Raw genomic sequence first — 6972 nt, 5'->3', positions numbered from 1 at the left:
TAAGGGTCCATCAGAAACCAACCTTGAAATCCTATTTAGATTTATATGACCTAGACGTAAATGCCATAAATAAGTTTGACTCAAATCAGAAATGCACTTCCTTTTACGTGGCAGATCAACGTTATTTAGTTCTTTTGGTTGTAGCACATCAGGAGAAATATCAAGTATAAAAGGACCATGTACTCTGGCAGTAGTGTAGATAAAAAGCCTATTATACTTAATAATCGCAAAGTTATTAATGAAAAAGACATTATAACCAACATCCATTAATTTCAAAACTGATAGCAAATTCCTTCTAATGGAAGGTACATATAAAACGTCTTTTAAATCCAAAACTCTATAACTACTAAACTCATCCCTAATATTTCCTAAAGTTAAAGCTAGTGCTGGTTCGCCATTGGCTTGAAAAACACAAACTTCATTCTCACTTAGCCGTTGCGTTTCTGCGAAACCGTTGCAAAGAAGTGCAGATATGATTAGTGGCTCCCGAATCTACACACCATGACATGGTAGAAACAGCCACAAAACAAGTTTCAACGACATTTAAATATGAATTACCTTGCTTATTCATCTTAGCCAGATATCCAGGACATTGTTTCTTGTGATGCCCAGGCTTCTTGTAGTGATAGCACTTACCCTTAGGCTTGCTCACACCACTAGCAACAACTCCAGGTGCCACAACCTTATAAGCCTTTTTCTTTTTTTAGACCGCATTTCGGCTTAGAAACCGAACCTTTCTCAACAGTCATTGCCACAACAGGAGCTTGTTGTTTAATAATGGACTCTACCGCCTGGAGCTCATTCAACAATTTCGCCAGTGACAAATTCATTTTTTTCATATTATAGTTCAAGCGAAATTGCTGAAAACTGTAGGTAGAGTCTGCAGGACCATCTTAACTTGAGAATCCTTATCAATCACAGCTCCAAGAACCTCGAGTTCGTTCAAAAGACTCATCATATCAAGGACATAGGCCCTAACCGAAGATCCTTCAGCCATCTTGGTGTTCAAAAGGGTTTTCATGGTTGTCTGCTTAGCCGCACAATTATGCTCTCCAAACATCTCTTTGAGAATTTCAAGCATGCCGTACACAAACCCTACTGATTGATGCTGATGTTGCAAAACATTCGCCATAGAGGCAAGAATGTAACATCACGCCATCTCATCAGCCTTAACCCATTTATCATAGACCTTAATCTGGTCTTCCGAAACATTCTCTCCAGGTTTTTCTGGGCACTCATCAATCAGCACAAATTTGTAACCTTCAGTAGTTAGGACAATATCCAGATTTCATTTCCAGTCAACATAATTCGGACCCTCTAACTTATTTTGGTTTAGAATAATGGTAAGTGGGTTGAAAGAAGACATGATTAATCTGAGAGATATAAACATTAAATAGATCATTAGTTATGCTGAAAGAATAATAAAATTCAAACCACACATCACACATAAAACCATGTTTACCGAACATTTAGATTAGATAGGGAAACTTAACTATTCATGCAAAATATATCAGTCTATCAGTCATGCTAGATATATTACCCTATAAAAAAAAAACAGAACCAACTTTGATGGAGAGTAAACTGCTAATTTATATTAGGTAAATATCACATTTAATTATACCTAGTTCTATGAGCCAACGTGTAACTCAGTTGGAGCGTCAAGACAAGCTATGAATTAACTAGGGACTAGAACACATTAATTAACCATAATGAATCTATCCGATGGGAAGGAAGACCTATGTCAACACATAAACTCATTATATCATTGCTATATACAATGGAGATCATAACTTATTATATCACTGTTATAAACAATGGAGACCATAGAGAATGAACCCTAACATAATTATTTGTTAAAATGAAAATTTTAGTTAACAAAATTTTTCTAGAAAACAGAAAAACGCCCAAAAACCCAACTAAATGACCCCAAATGGCCAAAAAAGGCCCTTAGTCATGGAGGATCCATGACTATTGCTTAGTGGACCGTTTTCGATGAACCTACGAAATTTCGGGTCAATCGGAGTTCGTCAAAAATTCAGAATTCCGTAACCATGACCATTCGGTAAAAATCAATTTTAACGTTTTTAGGGTTTCAAAATGAATTCAGAATCAATCATATCACATATGATACTTATTTCAATAATATTCGTGATTCAAGCAATCATAAACAATATAATCAATCTCGTTTTTCATAAAACAACACTATTTTTCAGAAACTAACATGACAAACATGCATTCAAAAAACCAACACCAATACTAGGGTTTCTGTTTCATCAAGTATTACAAAAATTATCTAGTTAGATGTAAGACGGCTCTTGATGCCAATTGATGCATAACAGGCATACATGTGCAACAAAAGAAAACAACCAAGATCAAATTCTTACATGTAAACTAGACAAACATAATCAAACATGAGATTGGAACACTAACCTTTTGAAGCTGTTACACAAATCTTCAACAGCAGTCGTGCTCTTTAGGTCTGCGATCTTCTGCTATGTAACCTGAATTGTATGAACGAAATACTTGAGTGGCAAGTACTGTGGCTGGAGAATGAATATCACTTAGGGCTGAATGGCCTTCTTTATATATACACGTTTTTAGGGTAAAACCCTAGCCAAAAACGTGTGGCACTTTCCTTACCCACCAAGGATGTTATTTTTCGTTTTATTTTACTTGTTCTAGAATATTTAGGCACAGCAGGGACCACAGATTTAATAACGAGGCTTCCTATTGTGGTATTAATTCGGAATATCAGTGAATTAATCCCACCACAATAAATTATAATTTATTCCACTAAAAAACTGTAATTGCAATCCTCAGTTTAATTTTGAAATCTTTCATTAAAAACTTATTTAACTCCCCATGTTAAGATTACAGATACCAATCAAATAAATTAAATTACTGACAATTTAATTTCATTGACTAGTTTAATCTTTTATACTTCCGCTTAACTTATTTCATGTGACGGATGCAAAATTCACCTGCAGGGTTTTCACATGAAATCTTATAAGCATCCATAAAGGGGTATCATCAATCTCAAGGTCGAGACACAGATTCTATCTACTAATTGTTATTTCACAAATGCATTTTGTCATTATCCAATTTACCAGGAATACATTGACTCGCAATTAAGTCGTACCTTTTAATAAATAAAAATAATGGACAAAGCACATTGGTCATACCAATCATATCAAGATTAAGAGTATAAGTACATTTAATTAGCTAGAGAGATTGTTTTATATATTCAGTACAAAAATACTTATCTCTACTTAGTCCGTTCGATACATACAAAATGTACTAGCATAAGAAGTTGGAATAAGACCATTCCCATAAGCAAGATGGATTATATTTTAACCTTATGCTACAATCATCAAGATATTTTGCCCAGTTTCATCTTTGATTGTGAACATTAACTTTATAACTTATAAGAACCGACAATCTAATCTTCTATGCATGAGCTAAAACTCCATACACTAAATCGTCTGCTATATAAGTAAAGGGCACACATATGAACAAATGATCTATTTAAAATATGACTTTATTGAATTGAATATATAAGTAAACAATTGTTCCATAAAGAATAAAACATAATACCGCATAGTTAATAGTATATCCTGACACCACCATCACCAAAAATTCCCTTCACAATCTCTGGGGGAAAAGAGACCAAACAAGGAGGCATCCGTAGTTTTTCTTTAATGGAGATCTAACTCTCCAAGTTTAAAACAAAAAATATTCCTATTTTAATATTTTCTAGTGCCCTTCTATAATTTTTTTGTGCCTCGACTCATTTATTTTATTCAAAGAGTGAGACCTAAGGCGAAGATTCTCACGGGGTTTGCGGGTTTGATTTTTGTTTTGGTCTTTCGTGCTTAGAAACTGGGCTATTTCTTATGAAGTTGAAGAAGACTTGGTTTTTAATAAAATTGAAGGATTATTCTTGGATTCTGTTTCTGAAACATCTGTTACTGGTGCCACTAATCCCACTTCTCTTATGATTGGCCATTCACTCATTCCATAACTATCCTATACGAAGAATTTTGGTGTTGAATTTGAATTTGAGAAATAATAAACAAAGAAGCGAGAGATCAGATTGACAAAGAATTGGGAAAAAAATCGAGAGAAAAGAGAGAGGTAGTGATGAAAAAGAGGCAAATTTAACTTTTTTTTATTAAAAAGATGAAAGGACCCCTCATATTAATGAATCACCAACTAAATATTAAGGGCATTAAAGCAAAAGACAACATGGGTACATTACTATCCTACAACATTCATGTTGTAGGTTAAGAAACCATATATATATATATATATACATACACACCCGTGGAATTATTAATCAAGCCCGAAAGAAATTTCTTTATGGAGTCACAGCTACATGGTTATAGTGTTAGGCTGAATTTATGAAAGCAATCCAGTTCATGAATAGACAGTTTCCCTTTTTTTAATAAAAATAAAAAAAATCCGCTGTTCACTAATCGAACAAACTCTATTTGTTTTTTTAATAAAGTCAAGTTTAGAAAATTAGATTTGAGTGATAGTTTAGCCGTGAAATTCCAGCCTCATGCCATTATGATGCAAATGTTCTATTTTCATTTAACGATCATTACCTTTTATAATAGACTTGGGCAATCCCTCCCTCTTCCTAAGAAATCGAGATCAAGGTAAGGAAAAATCGAAGATTTACCGAAGTACTTCTATCAATTTGACTTATTTCGCATGATCGTTTACTTGAGAAATGAGTCAAATTTTATAGGGTTAAACAGACAGAGAAAAATATGATAAAAACTAAGATAGGAAAAACATTTATTTGAAATAACTATTTAGTAGAAAAACCTAATGCCAGTGACAAATTCAAACTTCAGAAGGATTATTCTTACTTTTGGAAGACGGGAACAAAAGAAAATGAGTATTTAGGGAAAAGCAAGTCTCCATTCTCAAAGAGTCCGCCGAGAGAAATTAGCTAGAGAGGACTCAAAATAATGGTAAATGGCCTTCTTTCCCTTTTAATTCATTGATGATAGTAATTTCAAATCAAATTTTCTGCACCAAGACGAAAAATTGATTAAACAGTTATCAATTAATGGTAAATCTCTTTCCCATCTCGATCTAAAATATTGATTTCCTTTAATAAAAAATAGTTGTCACAGCTTGCAATTACTCTTTTCTTATTCTTATTCGTTAACCTTTAGGTTTGGCTAATACGACTTGAAATTTTATTGTCTATGCAATAATAACAAGTCGCTACCTCTGATTCATATTAGATGTCTTTCCAGGTTTTTGCACTCATTCTAGTTTTCCATATCACTACTGTTATTATTACTCGTTGTTGGTGATAATACAATGAAATTACAATTACAATTGAAAAAATAAAATTATCTTCGGCTGAGGCGCGGATATCTCGCTCTCTTTAAGAAGATTCAAGCCCACTACAAAGAATCTACGGCCTAGCAAGAATCTTTCCGACTTGTCCCCTCCAGATACAACAATTTCGATCACGTCGTACAACTCAACAAACTCTGGACAAGATATTGAGTCCAAAGCTCCACTAAAAAGAAGAACACCTTCCTTCAACTAATAAACTCTCTTTTTTTCCTTACTTTTCAAGAACTCTCCAAAGTATATATTTTTCTCTACCCCCAAAAGCTAAGGAAGACTTCTATTTATAGTTTAGAAAATCATCCTAGAATTGAATAGGACATGAATGGGGTAGTAAAATAGGTAGATAATGGAAGAATTATTATATGGAGGTTACATGAGTTACAAAGGAAGAATAGTGGCCATATTCTTACCACTTACTGATTTGGTTTAAAGGAAATTAAGGCCACAATCTGGTAACGTGGGAGAAGAATCGACAAAGGTTACATGGGAAATAAATCTGCCACTAACTCATTGGCACGAACATCAGCAGTAAAAGAACATTGAGGAACTTTAATATGAGGCAATTTAATATATTTTAATATTAAAATGCTAATAGGCACCATCAATCCCCCACTCATTTTAATATTAATATAAGAGAGTTTACCAGCTGAAGGTAGATTATTATGCGTAATGAAGGTGTGCTTTCGCATTGAACTCGCACTTAGTAAAACAATAATCTTTACTCAGGCCGTGAGTGGTCTCGGACTTGAACTATGAATCGCTAAGGGAAATAAAGAATTATTGCTCACACATAATAATCAAGGTGTTGCCAGCACATTACGGCCTTGTGCTATCCAGGTTTCATGAGTGCTTTTGAGAACGAGCCCAATTCTCATTGGAAGTAGCCTACTTCCACACTCACATAGGTGAAATCTGTCAAGGGTGCTTCTGTAACTTAACACCCCACTCATACGAGCTACAGAATTTCATTAAGAGTTTATAAACTCAACCTCCACAAACTGTTACAGAATAATGCACTCACACCATAGGGAGGGAATAAATAAAATAGTGCATTTTCTCAATAAGTCATCATATGATTCGTTTTTCCCATTGAACCTGGTTATAGGATCTCTAGTCCCCAGGTTGGGTTTCACATACGACCCATGAATTTATGGGCATCAATCCCATCCCCTCGATGTGCTCCGGACCTTTCTCTTGCCAAGGCCTTGGTTAGTGGATGCCGCAAGATTATCACAAGATTTGACATAATCAACGTTAATGGTACCACTTGTCAAATATGATCTCACAAGATCGTGTTTCCTCCTTATAGATGCGGATTTACCGTTATAATAACGGTTTTGAACTCTACCAATCGCAAAGTTAGTTTATCACAATGAATTAAAATAGGAGGATTGGTTTTTCAAAATAAGGAATTTGAAATAATAAATCTCTTAACCAATTCGCTTCACTAGCTGAAGCTAAAGCAATTAGTTCACCTCCATGGCAGAGTTAGCAATAATAGTTTGCTTTTTTATTTCCAACAAATAAGCACCACCGCCAACGTAAAAATATAACCAGTGGTAGAACAGAATCCCGGATAAAGTGTTCCAATCG

The 6972-nt window shown here is 34.4% G+C and overlaps 1 pseudogene; it reads right to left on the bottom strand.

Annotated features, from left to right (window-relative positions):
* Positions 1-683: 683 nt before the first annotated feature.
* Positions 684-1366, bottom strand: LOC132031553 (uncharacterized; annotated as a pseudogene).
* Positions 1367-6972: the final 5606 nt, after the last annotated feature.

This window comes from Lycium ferocissimum, chromosome 9, assembly GCF_029784015.1.
Source record: "Lycium ferocissimum isolate CSIRO_LF1 chromosome 9, AGI_CSIRO_Lferr_CH_V1, whole genome shotgun sequence".
NCBI classification, from domain to species: Eukaryota; Viridiplantae; Streptophyta; class Magnoliopsida; order Solanales; family Solanaceae; genus Lycium; species Lycium ferocissimum.
Note: the sequence above shows the minus strand (reverse complement) of the source record. Positions and strands in the feature narration are given on the sequence as shown.